Below are 22,795 nucleotides of genomic sequence, written 5' to 3'. Positions count from 1 at the left end.
CTGGTAGGAAGAAGTATAAAAAGGACATCCTGGTCTCCAACCCAGGCCTCCCTATCGCTGACACCAATACAGACCTTCCAGGATTCTGCAGAATCAAATGGCAAATTTAGCGGCATCAAATGGCAAATATTGCAGCACAAACCTTTATTTATTGCATCAATTTTGCAGGACATTTTGTATTAACTGGAGGGTGTAGGATTGCCACATTGTAGGGAAGAGGCAGTGTGCAAGGCTACAATAGAGCCAGGGTGTCATTATTATGTATCTTTTGTATTAATTTAATAGGAAGAGTCCCAGATGTCTCTGGCTTGGCGGAACAGTTTTTGTTTTGGCTACATTTTTGGTTTAATGTGCATGCCTATTTAATAGTATTAACTAAATTGATCATTATCAGTTGTAATGCTGCAACTATCTCCCTTCTATGTTCTCCAATCCCCCAAACATCCGCACACCTCTCTCACCAACACACATCACACATCTTACCAACTCTCCATTACAACTTGCATTCCTGAACCTCTTACTCTGTCATACAAATACTTATGTGCTATGTCACACTGTTAAGTCACAATTTGCACTCCCCCGCCCTGTCAAACTCCAAATCATACTCCCAACATACATTCTACAATTCCTCCCTCAATATACAGTCCTTCATTCTTTTGTGCTGCTTCTGCATTCTTTCTCACATTCTATCAACCTCTTCACTCATCCTTTTTCCCAATCTGCAGCTCACTGCCTCTTTCCGGCCAACCACTTCCTCTCTGCTTTCTGGCTCACTGCTCCCCCTGACCACACGCTCCCTCTATTTTCTGTACCTCCGCTCGCTCTCAGATTTCTGGCCCACCGCATCACTGCTTCCTCTGCTCTCTTGCGCACTGACCCACTTCTCTCCCTCTGCTTTCTTGCCTATCATGTCACATCTCATCCATCAATCACCCTCTCTCTCCTTTCCCTCTCATAGTAAAAAATGTAGATTTTGACCAGGATCCTCAAAAAATGCGGCATTTAAAAATAGTGCCGAGGATATGCTATTTTTAGATAACCCATTTGTTGGAAATGAGCAGGTGACCTTATTCTCAAAAGTGACCTGCATATTTTCACAGGGCTGAGCTGTAGTTCAAATTGTGCGCTGGCCAGCTTCCTTGAATAGGGTTCTGGGTTGTTTGACCAAAGTGTAATTATTTGCGGTGGAATGGACCGTAATCAATTTTGCCGTGAATAGATTTGCACTTCAGCCAAACAACCCAAAATGTACCTTTCACTACCACCCCACCAGCTCCCCTACTTAACTGCTTGGTCGCTGATGCTTCCCCTGCAACCCTGCAGTGCCAGATGCGTCCCTCTAACACAGGTTGGATCCGACGCCGCAGGGTCCCTTTTTAGAGCTTTTTAGTTTTTGTTTTCGGAACCCCGCCTCCAATTTTGGGACACCCCTGCAACCCCGAAGCCCAAAAATACTTAATATGGTGAGCGGATGATACCCCCGCAACCTCTGCTCCACATGTTCGGTATTTATAAAAATCGTTCGAATACTACTGGCAAAATAGGTCAAATTGTACCATTCGATTGATTTTTGGTGGTCAAAATGGGTAGTACTTTGAACAGAAGCACTCTCCCGACAATGTTTTGCAAGCTCCCAGCGCCTTTTACAGTGACAAACACTTCAGAGGCCTGCCATTGTAAAATGCAACCCAAAAAATGCATTTCTTTCCTGTTTGAGGAACAGAAATGCAAGCGACAAAGCAGCGGTTCATACCTTTGAAAAATGCATGACAGGGTCAATAAAGACCCTGTCACGCAGTGGCACCCCACCTACATTGCGCGTAGGGTTGCCTACAATTTCTGCACATTTAAAAGTGCATCTTGCTTGGAAAATAAGGATGCACTTTCAATTTGGCAGAAACTCCCCCTAATTTGCTCAATGAGGTGAAAAGGGCCATCTCAATGGGCGCACATGTAAAATCCACAAGGGACACCTGAATGGGCACATTTAATAACATTTTATTAAAATGTGCCCATTCAGGTGTCCCTTGTGGATTGGGCTGATTTTTTTTTTGGGCGCAAGTGATGAGATGTGTTTCATTTCTTGTGTTAAAAAGTTTGGAAAATCTGGCACCCTGAGTATTTCTTTGTACAGTAGTTTTAGCAATGTCTTTTGCAAAAATGACTGTTTTGCGCAAAACGTCTGATTTCACAGCAGTTTGTGCAAAACGGCCATTTTCGCAGCATTTTGCGGGATTGCAAAATCGCTATAAACTGGAGGGTCTGCCTATACCAGTGCTTCCTCCAGACAAACCCTCACCGACATCCTCTTTGTCGTTTCCTCACCAGACCTATGCACTCTTCATATGGTCTCTGTGCTCTCTCCTTTCTCTTCTTCTCCCATTAATGGTGGCACCCATGGGAGGCCCTCCTGGCCCACTTCCACTCCTCTAAGGTCATCATTAATGTTTACCTGAATGGTACCGTCTTGGTCCAAGGCCCTCAGGCCAATCTTCTTGCTTTGATAGATGCTTCCCTTGCCTCATCAATTTCCATTCTTCTTGTGCTGTCCCCTCTCGTCCGTCCATGGCTTCCCTGCCTCCCCCTCTGTCTTCTCTTTGGCTACATTGCCCTCTCCTCCTTCCTCTTCTGCGCCACTCCCCCTTGGGCTTCAAGTACACCTCTGCATGGGGTATCTCTGATTTGTACCCCTCCCCAGAAGTCTTTCAAGGATGGCAACTTTCTCCATATTGCCAAACAAAGGGAGGTCTAGAAATCTCTCTACCAGCACAAACACAGCCCAATGACCTGTTCTTGGGTGAATAACCCCTGGGAGAGACTCTACTCTACTAAGTCTGTAGCTCACTGTCCCTTTCACAGAGAAGAAATTTCCCTGCATATCAATCTTTGTCCTGCCCAGGGGCAGTCCAGCACCGAAATGCTAGGCAATTCTCCTCTGAACAAGAGTACCAACAGCAACCCCATACACGTGTTTCAGTCTTGTTGGGCATCATCAGTGAGGTGAAGCTGTGCCTCTCTAAGAACAGTGAGCAAGGGGTCCACGTCTGGATTGCCCTGGTAACTTAGGGTGAGACTGTCATGATGCCTACCTCCAAGGAGCCAGGTCCGACCCAGCAACCCCAGAGGCAGGCATCATTCCCCCCAGGGAAGTGCCAGCGGGCCCAAGCTGGGGCCCTTTGGACACAGTCCTGGCGCCTTAGGCGCCAGGCTCATGTTGGACCCCTGTCCTGGTGCCTTTGGCGCCAGGCTCATAAAGCTAGACATGTGTTCAAGTGTTTTAATGTGCACTTACCTGATGCAGACCATGCTGCTACATCCAGGCCGTTTTGAGGCCTGAATGGAACTATTTTACCTGTGGGACTACTTTCCACCTGGGTGTGGTCGGGGGAGGATACATACCTGATCGGTGGAAGGATACATACCTGGAACTTCTTCCAAAGCTATTTAAACCACGCCCGATCAGCAACTCACGCTTCGCGTTGTTCTGCTCCTCGCAGCTGGACGCTCACCGTGTCAGCTCCTGCATCTGGACTTCAGCCACGCCTGTCAGCATCCTGGGTCACCTGCAAAGGGAGATAAGAGAGAATTGGTGAGAAAGAAGACCTTACCTGCTAAAGCTGCATCACGGAGACATCACACCGACGATCCTGAAAGGGAAGACATAATTTTAAAAGCATTTCGCTTCGATCGCTGCAGCGCTGCATTTCACTCACCTTTCCTGGGCGCCTCCATCTTCAGCAGCGATCATCCGGATCCGCACCCACTTCCCAGAGCCTAGAGAGAAAGACAGGAAAACAAGGTGAGAGAAGGAAGGGAAATAGGAAAAGCTCAGTTTCCTTCTAAGACTTACCTGTTGGGTCATTACCATTTCATTTCGGGTCCTGGCGCTTCCTGGCATTCCGGACCCCGGCCCCTATGGGGAAAAAAGACAAAGACATTGAATGAGCGAAAGCAAAGACATTACCTGAGCGCTCATCCAGAACTTACCTGTCATTTACTGGAACTGCACGTTTCACTTCGGGTCGGCGCCATATCTCCAGCATTCCGAACCCCGGCCCCTAAGGGGAAAAAGACATAAGCATTAGCGCTTGCTGCATTAAGACAATGAACATTATTATTAAGCTTGAACTTTTGAACTTGCAACAGAACTCTTACAGCGCCTCACCTGAATAGTCAAGCTTATTTTGAACTCCCATCAAACCTCAATCCAGTGAAGTAACTGGGTTTCAACGCGCCCCTGCATCAGAAGCAGGATGGAGAACTCATCCTTCCAGACCCTAAGGTGAGACTCCACGGGGAATCGTGGAAGGGTATCGTGGAGGGTTGGAAGGGAGTGGGAGGCTTGAGCATTATTCCGTCAGTAGGTAATACTCCCTTTTCACGCACAGGGGAATATTCCTGCGAGCCAGAAAAGCCAGAGTAGAGGGGCCCTTCCTGTCCATCTTCAGAGTCCTGCGCTTCACCATTGAAGAAGCATCAGCACTCGAAGCCAGACCTGCGCCTCCGTGGGAATCAGGTGAGCGTGACAGAGACCCAAAGTTAATTTATGCAAAACAAAGGGGGATCTGGGAATCTCTCTACCAGCACGAACACAGCCCAATGACCTGTTCTTGGGTGAATAACCCCTGGGAGAGACTCTACCAAGTCTTTACCTCACTGTCCCTTTCACAGAGAAGAAGTTTCCCTGCATGTCAGGGGCAGACCAGCGCATATTCTCCATATTGCCATTCTCAACTCTCGCTCAGCTGTCAAACACTCCTCTGACATCTGCCGCCTCCTGCAAGAACTTGACCTTGGTGTCCTCGGTCTCACCGAGACATGGTTCACGGCCAGCTCTGTAACGAGTTTTGACACTCTCCTCCCTGATGGCTACAAGACCCTCTCTGCAGCCAGATCCAACCGTTCTGGGGGGAGGTGTAGCCCTGATCTTCCTGGAGTGGATTCCTGCCTCTGTCATTCCTATGCAGGCCTACTCCTCTTTCGAATACCTCATCTGCAGGCTCTCTCCTGGCCACTCCCTTACTGTGGATACCATCTATCGGCCACCTGGTCAGATCTCCTCCTTCCTCTCTGAGTGGGCGGACCTCTCTTCCTCCCTCCTAGCCTCGACCACTCAACTCCTCCTCCTTGGAGACTTTAACATCCACCTGGATGTTTCCTGACCATCCTCTGGACTCTTTTGCCACCTCTGCGACTCTCTGTCACTCTTTATCCTTCCTTCTGGCCCGACTCATTCTGCAGGGCACACTCTGGATGTCCTGATCTCTTCAGACCTTCCCCCTTCTATTCCTCTCACCACTCCTCTCTTTTGGAGTGATCACTTTCTCCTTTCCTCCCATTTCACCCTCTCTAGCCACCAGGCTAAGCCAACACCAGCACTGCCACCTACCTTCTCAGTTATCCGACCTATGAAGCGTGTGCCAGTTGAGCCTTTCACCACCACTTTCTCACCCCACCCCACCCTTTAGCTGACTCACATCCTGACACAGCCCTTTCCATGCTCCACTCTGCTTTATCTGATATTCATGATAATCTTGCCCCTGTCATGAGGATCCTCTTGAAGCCCAAAGCCAAGTGCAACTCCTGGTACGACTCAGACCGCCTCACCCTTAAACGCAAGTGCAGGGTGGTTGAGAGGAAATGGCATGCCAACGGTGCATCCTCTGCCAAACTGGCTAGCAACCTGCTCCAAAAGCAATACCGGATCTCTGGCCGCACCAAGAAGAGAGCCCACATCCAAGCGCACATCTCTGCGGCATCCAACAACTCGCCCAAACTCTTTAAAATCTGCAAGGACCTGGCCAATCCTGCTGCAGTCTCTACCTCTCCTGTCCTCTCCCAGGTCCTCTGCAATGCCCTGGCTTCTCATTTCATCTCTGAAACTCAGGACTTCCTGTCCTCCCACTCTTCCTCTCCCCCTCCTCTCTCTCTACTCTCTGCTCTTCCTCTGGGCCCCCTGTGGCCATCTCTCCTCCCTTCTTCTCTGTCTTTCCCCTGTTCTCCCCTGATGAGGTTTCTAGACAAGTCTGATCTATGAAAGTCTTGTCATAACAGATTTTCCCCTGTTCCTCCAAAACCATCAAGGACCACGTTGACACCCTTGCTCCTGCTCTGGCTGACTTCTGCAACCACTCATTTTCCACTGGAGTCTTCCCTTCCCACCTGAAGCACTCTCTTGTTCATCCCCTTCTTAAGAAACCCTCAGCCGACCCCTCCTGCTCGGCTGACTATCGCCCAATCTCCATCACTCCTTTCCTGGGCAAACTCCTTGAAAAGCTGTTGAATTCCTACCCTACTTCTGCATACATGTGAAATGTGCCCCATTGTCCCACATGTCCAACACTGTCCTCCTAATCATGATTGTCAATCCTCCTCCTTGTGGAGCTGAAATCCAACCCCTGTGCCTCTGGTTGCAAACCCTCATCCCAGGGGATAATAATTATTCTCTCCTCTTCCTGCAAAATTTCTTTTAATTCCTGGCTGTACTTCCTGCACTCCTTGTGCACTATAATTTTCTCCCCCACTTGTCAATAATGCTCCTTACACTGTCATTGTTGACAGTTTTCTATGAAATAACTTTGATTCGTCAATCTTTCTATCTTCGACTTTCTTTTTGTCCTTCTCTTGTTTTAGTCGACAATGGTGAACAATAATCAATTGTATTTCTGCCTATGGTTTTGCTTCCATTCCCACAATTTTTCTCAGCACTTCTTTAGGAAGTCCCTCACATAAAATGTGATAAAGAATTGTTATGTTTTTGCCCCACAGTTACCTAGTCTCTAGTCTCCATTTCCCCTGAATGTCCTGTATATATGCAGCCAGATTCTCATCTGCTCCCATTTTACCACTCATGATCATGCTTATTTCTGACAAGTATGGGTACTGTACCCTAAGTGCTCTCCATATGTCAGCTCAATAATTATTAAAAGGCGTGTGTTAGGTTGTGGGTTTGGGGTTAGAAATAACCACTCAGGAGCCTTGTTTAGTATAGGTAGATTTAGTAGGTTCACAGAAACACAGGTAAGTACATTAGGTATAATATAGGATAAGTACATCGGATAGAAGCATCCACCGGTCCCCCTGTGCCAAGCTTAAGTTTCCAACTGGCAATATAGGAACACAGGCACTCACATCAAAACATTCCAACCAGAACACTCCATACCAAACATTCCAGACGCAGGCACACATACATACAGGGAATGGCCACATAGTGAGGATAGGTAAAACACAACAGCGTGCCATCATATTTGGTATTTTGGGAAGTCACCCAAGGATACCATGCTCATCTCCAAATGTTGTCTCATTGCTCTCTCAGTATGAAAGCAAACAGGTTTTTCATGTCGCCTACAGCTAATGTCATACCACCGTCATTCTTTCCAACTTATGAATTTGTTTGCCTGCTCCTGATGTGAGTGATGGTAACTTACAAATTAAATTATTTGTACCTTTTTGTGGCCACGGGATGTATTGTGGCAGTCCTCCACCTGTCTCGAATAAGGGGAATTGTGTTAGCCCGGTGCCATGTCCAAACGCGGCCGCACCCTTTGTCTTTGTCACTATACCTGTCATGCTAATTATCTTCTGTCATGGTACATTTCTCATTCTATTCACACATGGCGTCCTCCCTTCTAAACTGTTTGAGTGCACCTTTGGGCGTCTCTGATATTCAACAGATTCTGGCCTCATTGCTGGTTCCTCCATCTCTGTCCATGCTACCTCTCTCTATTTATGTACACGTGGATGGGGCTTGTGCTGCCTCCTCCTCGCTCTCTTCACTTTCATCCCAATTTAACATTTCTTCCTCCTCATGCCCTTTCCATCCAGTGTAAGCATTATTTGCCCTCCTATCCATTCATTTGGTGCAATTTCTGTGTCAACCTTGTCATCCTGCCTGCCTCTCTCTTTTGGAGCCTCTTCCTCAGCTTCTGTTAACTTTGCTTGCAAGCCACAGCACTCGCCATATTCTACATGTGTGGGCACTGGCTGTTTTTTTTTTTAACTTCCCTCAACTAATAATGTCTTCACTCCTGTAATGGGGGGGCACATATGTGGGATTAGTATACCCTGCCGCTGCTTTTAATGCTTGTAATGGGTATAATCGCTGTGCAGTCGAGGATGGATGACTGCTCTGGGGAGAAGGAGGAGCTGTGGGCATCATACACCCATCGTCAAGCTGGTTAAGAATCCACTCCTTTGTATCTGGCTCTGCCACGTCTTCCCCATACATTTTTCATAGCTTGAGTATGCCTAGTCTATTCCGTAAATGTTTACCCTTATAAGCGGCATGTCAATAGGTGGACACGTGTTGCAGTACCATTTTCGAAAGGATGCCTTCTTGTGGCCAGGGCATAAACATGTTTCCCACCGGTTCTTCAACCCCTTCTGTATGGTGCCTGTCAATGTGTCCTTATATCAAGGCAATGACTTACATAAGTGAATGAAAACACAACTTAACAATGATCACCAAACTCTACTTCAATTCTTGCTCAACTTTTTTCTTCCTTTGTGCACCCCTCACCAACAATATTTCCCCACAAATTAACACCCCTTCATCTCTCTCTGAGACCACATCTTCTGCGTCACTCAATCATTCAGAGCGCACCACAAATACCGCTCACGCTCTGAGCAACCCCAACTGGCTAATCTCACACCAGACCTCACTCCTGGGTCCACACCACCACTTCACGTCTTCCACAAATATACCAGAAAACACTTCTAAAAGGCCTAAGTTATCTTACAACTTAAGGCTGCCACCATCAATCGTTACACAAATAAAATACAGCTGCCTTCTCACTCTCTGTGAGCAATAAGTCTCTTTTCTTACTGCCCCATAACAAGGCTTACCACGTGAACTTTTCCAACCCCTGTTGGAAGCTATCTCTTTTTTAAGCACTTATTTTTCACAAACCCATAATATACAAAAAAGTCTCCCCCATTTTGCTATGCCTATGTCATACTTACATTGACAGATCTGCTGAGGGTCTTTGGCGTCGAGTCTCCCCTATCAACCTGAGGCACTTCATGCCCTAAGGGGCGGCCTGAAGGGACCGGACAGAACTTCTTTTCAAAGGGGGTGCATGTTGCCCTCTCTCGGTTGTGCGTGATACCGTTCTCAGCAGATCACCTCTGCAGTCATCTGGGACACGGCAGGGACCACTCAACTGTCAGAAGACACTTAGCTAATGATCCTCTGCTGTCATATGTTTAATACAGTCTCAAAATCCCAAATAGACGCAGAGGAATCAGAGTCATGCCAAACTAGACTCAATGACGGAGTAGACAAAATGCAAGGCAAAATCCAGCTTTATCACCATCGAAACAAAGCCCGTACAGCATACAATTATTAAACTATTGCTGCTCTCAACATGTTAATCAGAAACAATAGCGTAAGTACTACAAATTCATCATCAATGATGCCATAACATGATCTCAGCCTGTACAACCTGTGGGGGATGGGGATAGGTTAGTGGGTTTGGCTACATATAGATTCTATATAGGTTATACATTTCATTGGGTTTCAAATACCTGATAGCTCCACCTGCAACAACCCCTATATTGATAAAGGATAAAATACATCATCTATATGGCAAGTGGTTGGTTGCCATACTACTTCATGGGTGGCGTGACAGCAAGGATTTTGATAGGTTGGCAGGGCTAGATGAGCCCATGGACAGTTCTTCCTCCAATTAAAAGTTACCATCCCTCATTCTCAGGTAATGACACTGGGAAATCCTGTTGTACTTGGCCTTGGGTGGCGCCTTGTGTCTACTTGTGTGTTTATAAGTAGGTGTCCTATCTGTGTTCACTTCTAAAGAATGTCCAGTGTCTTCTGTGTATGAGTCACATGCTATGAGACTGTGTATGAAATTGAATTACCTTCTAATTATTGAGATTTCAGTTATTATCAACGTGCATGTTATGTTTCCCTTTACTGCTAGGGACACTCTTGGGTTATTCTTCATTGAGTCTTTTTGGCTTACTGTTTTACTGCACCTGGCTATCAAAGGTTGTCTGTGCCCTTCCAAAACTGTAAATATTCTGGGATTATACTGCTTGCATCTTGGGAGCTGCTGTCTCGTGCTTTCGTTCAATTGGTCCGAAACCTCCCTTATTTCACTCAAACCTTGACATAAGTTGCCGGCCACTGTCTGAGCTCTGCACAATTATGTATTTTTGTGGATTTAGCCTTTTGAGCTCTTCCGAGGCCTTACGCCTGTGCTCATTCAAAGACATGCTGTGGCTTCCATCTTTGGGAAGATGGCTGCCCAATTCCACTTTCTTTTCCATATTAGTGAGCTTTATTCGTGTGTTGTTCATATTGTATTCACCTTATACTTTGGTCATGTTTATGTTCTTCACGTCTGTGGATTCTATGTTAATATTCTTCATGTTTAAATACATATATTACGTGTTGTACATGTTCTTCATGTAGAGTGCATGTTTGCTTCAAGACTAATGCATGCATTTTTATTGTTACAACGTTAGTATGAATGCTGTTACCATGTTCAGCTCACATTGTCCCCGAGCCCTGCTCTACCTTTGAGGGATAAGGCCGGAAACCGCTGTCTCAGTAACGTCTCTTACCTTTGAGGTAATGGTGCGGGGGAGGTGCAGAAGCTATGGATGACTATTCATCTGCCTCCCACACATTTTTTATATTATCACTTATTTTGCTGGTTGCTGGATGGAGCAATTCCCACGGCAGTATGGCTGATACAAACGTATTTCCTTACATTGTGTTAGGGGACTGCGGAGCGGGTTAACATAAGTCCCTGGAAGCATGGTGTGTTGTTTTTCTTCAGTGTTTTCAGCAAAGCCCCTCGAAGTCGGTGCACATTGATATCTATTTACACACATGCACACACACCAACAGGTGGAAGCACACACAAAACAACTGATTGTAGCTGGAGTAACTCTCCACCAGTTCCTATTGTCTCGAGAAAATGTTGAAAGTTTTTGAAGTTGAAAGCATGCTGCATTTGATCACATTTTGGACAGCATTGGATGCATTTGTCTTTCAAAAAGCATACGTGCAAAACCCTTTCAAAGTGTTCCTGATGTTCCTTGCAGGCTTATTAAAAAGGCTTCTTCTCCACTTGTGTTGGGCCGCAAATGTACAGCTACATTGGACTGTACACTAGACTTGTACAGAGATATATTTTCCAAACGTGATCACTCTTAAGTCTGGTATTTTATAAAGACTTTCAAAAGTAGTAAAGGGGGCATCCCACTGGAGTTTACCCCTGCCCTTCCTGCACCACAAACCGCTCTTAGACGCCAGGCCTCGCTGCTCTAATCCCCAGGACACACTGTGAAAGCACAGAACTTGGCGCAAAGTCAGAAAAGGTCCTGCTCACTGAAACACTCAAAGCCCCTACAAACTCTGGAAGCACATCCAAAGGAGGCCCCGGCTTTCATTTGGAGTTAAGTAAAAAAAGAAAGGGGTCTGCCATACGTCCCATATGCAGCGGGCCAGCATGTTCCAGGCCTGGGAGCCAAACGCCTGAAAAGCTGCTGTGTGGACAGCGCGGGGAGCGGGCCCCACCTTCAGATGTCACCTACGTCAGCATGACCTCACTTTCATCACTGCTGGAATTTCCAGCAAGGTGAGCCAAGGCTCTCGGCTGCTGGATGGGTGCTCTGCGCTGCAACGTGGAGCCTTGTTGTGCAGATAATATCAGCCACATTGTCATGGAAACTGAAGGGATGAAGGAGCCAAGGAACAGCACAGGCACTGGCTGAATGAGAAAGTGATGGATTCATGGATGGGATGTTGGGCCAGTTATTCATGGGGATAGGTCTACTGTCTCCTTGGGTAATAGATCAAAAGTAACCACTATTAATCCATTTGGCTTTGGGCTTCACAGGCGTATAATGCCAGCAAAAAAATAACAAGAACGAACTTTGGAATACACCAACTTACAGAGGCTCCGTTACAAAACATGCCTAGCACATGGTGCTGGCCTGACTACAGAGTGGCTATTGGGCAGATGAAAGACCTCAAATGAACCCACAAGTAGATCATTGGCTTGTCTTACTCAGAAGCTACAGAGTGGTTGTAGGAACCCTCATGTTTTCTTTGCACCTAGTTATTCTTTGTGCCAAGCATGTTGCTAGCCATATACCTGCAATTAAATAGATTATTTACATCTCCTCCCCACTAGCATAGCAGGTGCACACCACACTATTAAAGCCTCAAAAGGACCAGAAGAGCCGCGCTGTGTTCAAAGAATGCAGTATAAGAAGCACACAGTTCTGTTCTGTGAACCTGAAGCAAACGCATATTCAAATGTGCATATATGACTCATATTTTGCTGGCATTGTCATGTTAGGGCGAGTATTGTGACAAATGAAAGCCAAGTCCAGTGCGCATTGTTTGGTCGAAATAGCTGCATGCTTACATCATTATCACAGACATATGTGTTAAATATAAAACAATCTATGTCCATTTTTACTTTCCCAAAATGCTCTTTGATTTTATGCAAAGAAGCCCGGAACTATTTTGCCATTTATTCCCACACCCTTTCCCATATTTCCAGAATGAGGACGATTTACTCACTTACTGAATTGTTTATATTTTGAGTGAGAAAATATTTCATTTATAAACAGCAATGCATTTACAATGTATTTACAAACGGATCCAGGGAAATGTATTTAAAATATGCGGACTGGATTTAAACAAGACCACTGAGATCATGACGAGTGACCCAAAATGCATGTTTGCGGTGTCTCATGAAAGTAAGAGCTCTTTCCAGGACATGGGGGAAGTGCACAGTGAGTGAAGCAGATCGCAGGGGATCACTACAAGGGAGCAGGGAGCCAACAATGGGGGTGGGAAATCTAGCACCAAGGGAGCTACAATTAACCAGGGTTAGGGAACAGTGGGCAGGAGAACGCCCAGTCTCAGGTTAGGTGGAGAGTTGAGAGTGGAAGTTGAGAGAATCTAGGCCTTAGGGAGAGGCCATTCCTTGAAGAGGCGGGTCTTGAGCTTCGTCCTGAAAGGTAAAAGCAAGGGGGCGCATCTGTTGTTGATGCAGAGGAGATTCTAGAGTTTGGGGGCGTAACAGAGAAGGCATGTATTCTAGTTCTTTCCTTCCGGCACTGGTAAAGTTAAATTCTGCACAGGCCCTTGCTTCTTGCTTCTCATTTGTTGTATGGGTGATGTTTGTGAATTTCAGGCTGTGAGTGTGTGATGTGTGATGTGAGATTGTGTGTAGTGTACCCATGTGTTTTGTAGCAGGGGCTGCATCATGGACATTTTTAATAGTGAAAATGCTGGGCTTGTGCTCGTGCAACACCCACCAATGTGCTGTTCTGAGAATGTTCTAATAGATTGTGGCTGCAGCTTCACAAAAACTATTTACAATGAGTAAACAGGCCAACATTGTGTTCACAGATTCATATAAGTTAATTACATTGACCATAATGGCATTATTGTGGCCACCAAATCTACGTGCTTTACAATAGGAATGCTGGAATGTATTTCTGACTCAGCTTCAGGAAATGATTTACTGGCAATGCCAGGAAATATTGTGGGTGCACCTGCATAAAAATAACTCACAATTGCAATGATGGCTTATGTTGTCTCTTAGCAGTTCGTTGCAGACACAAAGAAAAACCAAAAGGTGATGGCTGGAAGGTTTAGAATTAATCTTAACCACTTGCACAGCTCTATGCAAACCTCCAGACCATTGTTTTTCAGCCTGCCAAGCCACGACAGAAGAGGAAAAACCATATGCAAATAGGGGTTTATCCCACCCCAAAAGGGGACTGTCCATACCCAACTGCTAGGTCAAATCTCTTCTGCATGAGACCACAAGCACCCACAAACATGTTTCGGCCTCATTGGGCATCATCAATGAGGAGTACCTAGGGTCTAAAGGCCCAGAAGGCTTAAGACCTGCGTCTGGGCATACCCATCACACTCGGAGTGACATAACCAAAACGAAAAGGTGATACAGTCAACCACTCCATCCCCATAAAATGGCTCCACGATACCCTAGTTATCTCGGAACGGGCACTGGACTGGCTGACCTACTTTCTCGGTGACAGTCCGTCCCAGGTTATTCTGGGCTCATTCACCTCCCCCACCTCTATCTCCTCCTGCAGCGTACCTCAGGGCTCCAACCTTTCTCCTTTGACTCTTTGACTCTTTAACAACTGCCTCGCTCCACTTGTACTCCTCATTCATGCCTTCTCCCCAAACTTCCAGTGTTATGCAGATGACTCACAACTCACTTGTGACTGCCTATCTGCCATCAAATCCTGGCCTACGTCCAATGATCTCTGCCTCAACAACAGCAAGACTGAGATCCTTCCTATTGGGACTCCTGCTCCCTCTTTTTTCCCCTCACTCTAACCATCCCCCTTCTCCTTCATCTAAAGCCTGAAATCTGGGAGTCATCTTCGACTCCTCTCTCTCCTTCCTCCCTCACATTCAGGACATTGTCAAGAAGTCCAACTTTCAACTCTTCCTTCTCAAATGAATTCTCCCTTTTTTCACTTTCCCCCAGAAGCTCAATGTTACCAGAGCTCTGGTGCTCTCTAGGCTAGACTACTACAAAAGCCTTCTCTTGAATCTGCCATCCTCCTCTCTACGACCCCTCCAGCTAATCCAGAATAGGGCAGCAAGACTTTTCCTTGGCCTCAATCCCAGGGACTGCATCTCTCATGTCCTAAAAACTCTTCATTAGCTCCCAAGCAAGGATCAAGTTCAAATCCCTCTGCATCATCCATAAGCTGTCTCGGGTCAAGGACCACGCTATCTGCAACTTGCTCGTACAAATGGTTGCCCATTGCTGTCGACCTCACGCTCCTCAGGAACTTCTGGGTGATAGAAACAATGGTGAGGGAGGGCAGGGAACAGGCAGCACATGAAGCACACAATGCAGGTAGAAGGGAGGCACGTCATCAAGGGAGACAAAAAGTGGTGTGGCCATGGCAATAGCGTACCATGAGCCGTCTCAATGGCAGTCTCCCTGAGGTTCTCCGGCAGGCTTTCTAAGCGCACATGTAACACATGCCGCTAGCGCCAGTCTCACAGGAACACTAACCACCCTATGCAGCTCAACATCCGTGCTGAAGCAAGGCACACTTGGAAGTACTTACAAGACTGTGGCATGCATGTTTGTTTTGCACGCTTGTGCTTATTTTAGCACATGCATGCTGCCTCATTTCCTCACCCATGGCCGGCATCTGGTTTGGCTTTTTTCTGCCTCAGGCTTTCCTGTTTTCTGGTGCCAATCCCAGTCCCAGACTCCTGCACTTATGATGGCTGCATCTCTGTCTACTCACCATCCCATACCCACGGCTTCTCCGCTTCACTCAGCCTTACTGACCTCCCAATTCCGCCCTTTATCCCTACTCACCACGCACCATTGGAACCCGCTGCTCATCACAATCAGCGATCGCCTCAGCCCCCATTCTCCCTACCTGACCACATCACTCCCGCCAGTGCTGCATAGTAATGTCATTTTGTATATTTGTACAGTACTTCTGTTTGGTCTGCATTACTTGCCCCCCTAGGTTAATGTTACCATTGCAAGTAATCTGTTTTGTGTGTCCTGCTCGTCTATGTCCCACATTTTCCACACAGTCATAAACTGACTCATCACTTGTTCTCATTGTTGTGTAATTGTACAGAGTCCCTTCCTGAGAATACTGCTGCCACCTGTACATTTTCTCTTGGAAGTCATGTCTGGTCGTAATTGGCATCTCTGCTCTTCAAATAAATACGAATATAACTACAAGTGATGTGGCACAAGAGAAGATGCATGTAGACCACAACCATAGCCGTAATAGGCATCAGGTTACATCTGGACTAAGGCATGCGTCTTTGAATTGGGAAGGAGGCCTTCCATTTTAGAATCAGCAAGCACTGGATTTAGGGAAGAAATTCATTGGGTTAATAATGTGAATGTCTAATAACCACTTTCAGTATCTACTGTAGTCGCAGCAGAACATAGCACTTGACTTACTGAGCATTACACATTATGAACATTTAAAATAACCATAACATTTATATTTTTGATAGAATGTTATCATTCCAAGATGGAAAGGCGGGCACATTCCTATGACAAGGGGAAAGGAGACAAATAGCAACAATTAGGTTCTTGGCAGCTTTGCATAAAATCAAAGAGCATTTTGGGAAAATAAGAATGACCCTGGATCTTTACATCTGACAAATACGTCTGTGATAATAAATGTGTTTGGTTGAATCACTGACTACATAATGCACACTGGGCCCGGCCCTCATTTTTAAAGTATTTAAATATGTACCACATATACCAATTTGGACACCCTTAGGCTGCGTATATGAGGATAACATATTTGTGAAATGTGTTACTTCATTGGGGACCAGAGGCCATCCTGCTTATCCTTTCCAAAAGGAGGTGGGGGGTGGAGAGGCTGAAAGAAAAAGCAGGGCCTGAACAGACATCCTTAGAGAATTATATTTATATATAAGAACATTTTCCTCCCTCGCTTCACTCCCATTTTTAAGACCATACACATCCATGTTGGTGTTGTACCTGATGTGTAGAGAAGGGCTGGTAGAAACATTTGTTGGCAGAGCAACATTGGTGGAGTAGAAATCCTTTAATTCCTCTCCAAATTTCTCACGGAGGAAACGGGTGGCCAAGCTGATGCTTAATTTGATGGAAGGCCTGCAAGGCAACAGATTTGTCAAAGAGCTCTGAGCACCTGATTTCCTGGAAACATTGGGATTCTGGCCAACCAGGGCATGTGTAATGTTCTGGGCTTGTGCTTGCCCGAGATATCTGTGCTCCCTGATTGCCCCGAATATTCGCACAGTTCGAATGAGCAAAATTTCACCCAACATGGGAGGCTAATGGAATCCAAAACCAAACCTGCACCAGGGAAGTAATGGCAAAGGGAAGTCATCACTGCCAAATCATCCACTCTCGTCTACTGTATTCCTACATCTAATGGAGAGGGTATTAGTCAATTGAAATGGCTTCTAGATCATGAAACGTCATACCAGCACTGAGGCAAGGAGACTCTGGCTGCAATAAGACTTTCAACCTCTACGTTTGATATTGTTGGAGTAACTCTTGACCTGAACAAAATGCATGGCTAACTTTCTAAAATAAAAAAAACAAATCATATTTTTTTCTACACCTCAACTTAATTGTGCCTCTTTCCTAATTAATCATGGCACCATCAAAGAAGACACTGGTCAATGATTATTCTATATACAATTATTAAACCCAAGAAAACAGCTCTTGTCTATCACATGTTTACGTCTTGTCCATTTCAGCATAGCCCACCTTACCTTTTGATTGATCCAAGGCTATGGCTAGAGACTAGGCCATGTATGCCAGGGATTCTTGGCATATGTCAGAAATGTACATTGTCATAATTTGCAGAAACCAGTCCCCATCCGAGAGTTTAGAGAGTCAAACAGATCTTGGCGCCTGTTGTCCAGGAAGCCAATTTCTGGCGGTGCCATCTGGGATCTGGGACACAAGGACAGTTGAGGGATTGTTGTCTACATAGGAGTTTCTGGTTGGTTGCTGCTAATAATGTCTACGCTGCCGGGACTTTGCCACCCCATCAGATTGTTGAATTGTTGAGTGGTGTGGCAGTCATGCTAGTTTTGTTTGTAGACTCGTGTCCAGCTGCCACATGTTTACATTTCTGCTGAGCATGTGTATTAATAACTTGCTGGAGAGAGGCAATTGGTCAGTAACACAACAAAAGATATGCATGGTTTGTGGTTGAACACTATTGGCATTAGAACCCTCACCTGAGCACTCTATTCTGTAGTAGATGACTGTCCCCAAGTTAATGGTCCCAAGCTAAAGGCGAAGGGCACCTAGCACATAATAAAGCCTGAGGGTAATGGCGCTATAAGCACTTGTGCAGGGAGGCGAAGGGAAACCTGACCTTGGGCATGCGGTGACAGAACCTTGCCTCCTTGCCCAGTGCCTAATGAGTACACATTAAAAAGGGTACCTTGGGATGCAGCATTTTCAGTTACATTCTCCATCCTAATCTTGCCGATTGGTTAAAGACCTGCACGCAGTGAGAAGTATAAAGGCATATACTGGTGGTTAGAGCCTGCAATCTAAATGTACTGATTGCTCTAATTCTTGTTTAAGTGTTTCTAGCTTATTGAGTATATACGAAGGCCTGGCTTCTTATAATTACCTTTCAACATGGTTTCTTCTCGCCGCTGAGTTGTCTGGTTCCTGTTGGTGACATCCTAGAGAGTGCTGAAATTCTGAAGCTTTGTGGACCTTTATTCAGGGCCCATGAACCTTGTTTGCTGTTAAGGAAGTTGTTCCAAGTAGCTGCCCTTGGAACACATTGCACTCCTGGCAAATGTCAATGAACTGCATCTGGAATTACATGGCTGATGGCTGAAGGCTACTCTTTGAAATACTACAGGGACTCTTTCCTTGATCATTTTTTATTTGTACTCTGTAGATATTGTTGAGGCAGAGTAGTCATTTTTCAAGTACTTTTGGTTATAATGTGTTCAAAGGAAGACCTGGCTTCCCGGCAAATAATCGCACCATGAATGTATCTCCCAGATCAGCTGATCTGTGTTAGTCCTGGTCTGCTGAAGTAGATGGGGACTCAAGACAGTTCATTTGCTTTAAACACCAGTTGTGAAGTCCATAAATCAGCAACTAAGTGGACTAAACAGGACCAAAATGGGCTGCTGGCCCATACACAGTGCCCCAATCATCTCCCACAGAAGACTAACGATACAAAATTGCAGTTTTTTTCTATTTTGCATAGCATGAAGCTCACACTTCCCTCCAACCAACACTAACTGGGCCTGTAGATATGATTTTGGACCCTAGAGTGCACTGGTGGGGCGCTTGTCTAGGGTGAGTGGACAGAAAGAGGAAACTGACTCTTCCTCAGATATAGCCAAATATATTCTCCTCAATGTAGAGTTACTCTGTATAAGGTTGCAACATCCGAAAGAACCCAAAAGGGAGAGGCCGGATTTATGAGCCCAGAGGGGAGTTTTTTTATATATTACTTTTCATGCTCCCTTCTTATCTGCTCAAACAAATACACATTTTTTATAAAAACAGTCAAATAATGTGTCCGCAAGATTGTTCAGACATCCCCAAAGTTAGCGGTCAACTGGCTTCAATGGGTTATAATAGGTTGGTCCCACTTTCTTCAGGACTAATAAAGAGTTTTGCATTTCTTTTACTATGCAGAATGTCATCTCGTCCAGGCTGTAGGACATTTAACTTCCTTAATTATATTTGTGTTCCCCTTTGTTAATACCTACCGAGGGAAACAAATCAACATGCATACAGGTCCTTAATAATGTTGCTCACCCTGTCAGTTGTCATTAACATTACATTCCCATTTCATCATTAGTATATGGGTTGCATACATCACTCTACCTACGGTGTCCTCACGTTTTCACCCGTAGGGGAGCGGCTAGGCCATCACTCCAGCTCACTGTTGTAAATCTTGGAGAATTTTTTTTTTTTTAAATTTTTTTTGTTTAAATTTTATTTTCAATTTTAACAATACAACAATACATTAAAAACATCAATGGGATACAAAAATAAACTATATACAAGATTACAAATCACTGAACACAAATTCCACCCCACCCCTCAATCGTAGAATTCACATCCGAACATATTCAATTGTCATTTTCAGTATATTGAAAGAAATCTCCCCCATATCTTATTAAATAGCATTTTCTTGTCTTGACTTTTGTATAAAAACTTTTCCACATCAGCCAGACTATGCATTTCATGAAACCAAACATCTTTGTGTAAGGTAGTAGCAGTTTTCCAATTCCTTAAGATGATTTTTTTTCCAATCATGGCACCTCTATATAACCATTTCTTCTGGCATTGTGTTAGATCTAACAAGTTATCATCACAACCCAAGATCAGTGTTCGAAAATCAAGCTCAATCCTCTCATTCAAAACCTTCTCGAAGATCTCCCCTAATTCCGTCCAAAATTCTCGCACCTTCCTGCAGTCCCACAACATATGTTCCAATGTACCACTCTCATGAACACAATGCCAACAACCTGGATCATCTTTCAGACCTCTCTTCCATAACCTTTCGGGGGTCCAATAAACCCGATTAAGGATCTTAATTTGTCTCGACCTCTCAGTCAATCCCAAGGAACATAGTTTAACATTTTCACTCATTCTCGTCCAAGATTCCGCAGTAATTTCAGATCCAATTCTGCGACTGCATTCATCTCTCAACAAGTCATTTCCCTTATATTCGTTCACAATTACTTTGTACACTCGGCTTGCTAGACCACCTTCCCCATCCTTTCGCTCTCTTGTGATTATAGTCAGATTAAATCTAGCCTTCACATCAATCTCTCCAATAGCATTTTTTAATTTTGTGTATTCTGAGGCTCTGAAATTTTCAATACTATATTGTTGTTGTATTTCTCTTATATTCAACCACTTTCCCTCCTTAAAGAGATCTTCAATCCAATTAACTCCCCCCAAAAACCATTCCGGCCAAAATAAAGTTTTGTTCTCCAATTTAATGGAAGGATTCATCCATATTGATGCCCCAGGATCTTTAAATGCATTCACATTCAGTAATCTATTCAATTTGTCCCATGAGTTTCTCAGACAAACAGTCAATGGATCTTTCACACATTTCGTTCTAGACTCTGTAGTCAACATCGCCCTTGGTGTTAGAGGACCATTATAGCTCGTCTCCGCCACAACCCACTCATCAGGTGACGGCGTTAGGAATTTAACCAAATAGTCACACATGTAGGCAAGATGATACGCTTTAAAGTTCGGCACCCCCATTCCACCTTTATCCAAAGGTAATTGCAACTTCCACAACTTCAATCTAGGGGGTTTCCCATCCCACAAGAAGCCTTGGATAAGCCTATCCAACTCATTCCAAAATTTGTCATCGATATTTAGCGGAGTCATGCTGTGGACATAGTTGATTTTAGGGGTCGACACCATTTTTAAAGCGTTAACCTTACCCCATAATGAAAGATTTAAAAGGCCCCAGCGTTCCAAATCATTTTTAAAGTTTGAACAGACCTCATCCATGTTTATCTTCACCAGATCATTGACTTTTGGAGTAATCCAGATCCCCAGATACTTCATTTTATCAGGGCACCATCTAAATCCCAGATCGGTTATAAACCGTTTACTACAGCACGGTACCAGGGGTAACACTTCCGATTTTGTCCAATTTATTTTGTATCCGGAGGACTTGTGAAACAATGCCAAAATTTCCATGAGAGTAGGCAAAGACTGATCTAATTCCCTGAGTACTAGTAGCAAGTCATCTGCAAATAGCCACAATTTTTGTTGCAACCCCCAGCATGATAATCCTTTTATATTCGGGTGATCTCTAAGTACAGCAGCCAGGGGTTCGATCGCAATAACAAATAGCAGAGGGGATAGAGGACAACCTTGCCTCGTCCCTCTTTTTAGCTTGAACGGTTCTGAGCGTAAGCCGTTTGTATTGACGTCTGCTGTTGGTTCTGTGTAAAGTAATCTAATCCAAGACCTAAATGTCTCACCAAAACCCATTTTTTGAAGGACCGAAAAGAGGAAATCCCAGTCTACTCGATTGAATGCTTTTTCTGCATCTAACGAAACAACTGCAGCATTATCCAATGGATCTGTTGCCTTTGAAATCGTATGAAAAAGCTTCCTAATGTTACTAGATGTTTTCCTTCCTTTCACGAAACCCGATTGATTTTCGTGGATCAATGTAGGGAGGATACCTTCCAGTCTAATTGCTAAGACCTTTGCCAGGATTTTATTGTCTGTATTAATGAGACTAATCGGCCTATAGCTCGCAGCAAGCGTATCATCTTTCCCTTTTTTGGGAATACCGAAATCATAGCATGTCTCGTGGTGGTCATGTCTTTCAATAATGCAATGGCCGAGTCTGGTAACAACCTATAAAATTCCATTGGGAATCGATCAGGTCCTGGTGATTTTCCTAAATTCAATCTGTTGATAGCTCTTTTGATCTCATCCACTGATATCTCACTCTCAAGAAATTCTGAATCAAAGTCCGTAAGTTTAGAAATTTCCGCTTTCTCCAGAAAATCTTTTCCTCCGATAGTTGTGTCAAATTCATTTTGATATAAATCCATATAATATTCACGAAAAACATTGTTGATCTCTTATGGATGAAAGGTGACTTGTCCTTCTCTGTCTCGAATAGATGTTATAGATCTCTCTGATTCCCTCTTCTTCAGCCTGTAAGCCAGCCATCTGTCGCACTTCTCTTCTTTTTCAAAATATACACAGTTCTGTTAGTGGTATCTCCTTTCCGTCCGTTCATTAATTATATTTTTCAGTTCCTTCTTTAGTTTCAACAACTCCGCCATATATTCCTTGTCAAGTGGATCCGCCATCTGTTTCTTAGCCAGATCATCAATCTTTTTCTCAAGTTCATTTTGTTTAGTGTTACATTTTCTATTTACCCCACATGTCAGACCAATCAAATAGCCTTGCATGGTACATTTGAATGCTTCCCATACAATCTCTGTCCTCAAATCACCCTTGTGATTTTCTGACACGAAAAATTCAATTTCCGTTCTCAACCTCTCTAGTACCTCCTCGTCTTGAAGGACAGCACTATTCATCTTCAAAGTATGTTGTCTTTGTCTGTCATTAATCAATTTAATGTGCATAGTTACATGGGCATGATCCGTTAATAAAATGTTGCCTATTCCACTTGACTTATAATTCTCAGTCATTTTTCCCGCTGTTAACAGCATATCAATTCTGGAATATACAGAGTGAGCACCAGAGTAAAAACTATATTC

Source organism: Ambystoma mexicanum, chromosome 8 (assembly GCF_040938575.1).
Source record: "Ambystoma mexicanum isolate Mex_15411 chromosome 8, UKY_AmexF1_1, whole genome shotgun sequence".
Classification (NCBI taxonomy): domain Eukaryota; kingdom Metazoa; phylum Chordata; class Amphibia; order Caudata; family Ambystomatidae; genus Ambystoma; species Ambystoma mexicanum.
The sequence above is the reverse complement of the archived record's forward strand: the minus strand, read 5'-3'. Positions refer to the sequence as shown.